The sequence below is a fragment of the Asparagus officinalis genome, chromosome 8, assembly GCF_001876935.1.
Source record: "Asparagus officinalis chromosome 8, Aspof.V1, whole genome shotgun sequence".
Lineage (NCBI taxonomy): Eukaryota > Viridiplantae > Streptophyta > Magnoliopsida > Asparagales > Asparagaceae > Asparagus > Asparagus officinalis.
The window spans coordinates 4041608-4042074 of record NC_033801.1 but is presented as its reverse complement, the minus strand read 5'-3'; positions in this window follow the sequence as shown (position 1 = coordinate 4042074).

Below are 467 nucleotides of genomic sequence, written 5' to 3'. Positions count from 1 at the left end.
TATATATATATATATATATATGAAAAATACCAAACAATTATACTTTTCTTTGCTAAGTTTTAAAATTTTAGCCCATTTTTGTGGTTTTAAACTTTGAGGGTGTGATTTGTAATTTTTAAATTTTTGAAAGAGTTTCTTTTAAAAAATTACTTTTAAGTTTGGTAGTTGTAAATTATATGTTTCATGTGTTTGTGGTAATTTTTTAAATGTTAGTATATTTCTTGTAACTCTAAAATTTTGAGGGTGTCTTTTGTAATTATTAAAACTATAGATTAATTTTGAAAAATATTAAATTTCAGCGGTCTACCAATCGACGAATTTGATGTGCGCTAGTTAAAATTTTTGAAAATTTAGAGTTTTTTTTTACAATTTTAAAATTTGAAGGAGTTTTTAAAAATTTTTGAGGTTAATTTCGGCAAATTTTAATTTTTCAGGTGTCTAAGGGTAATATCTTGAATTCATCTTAT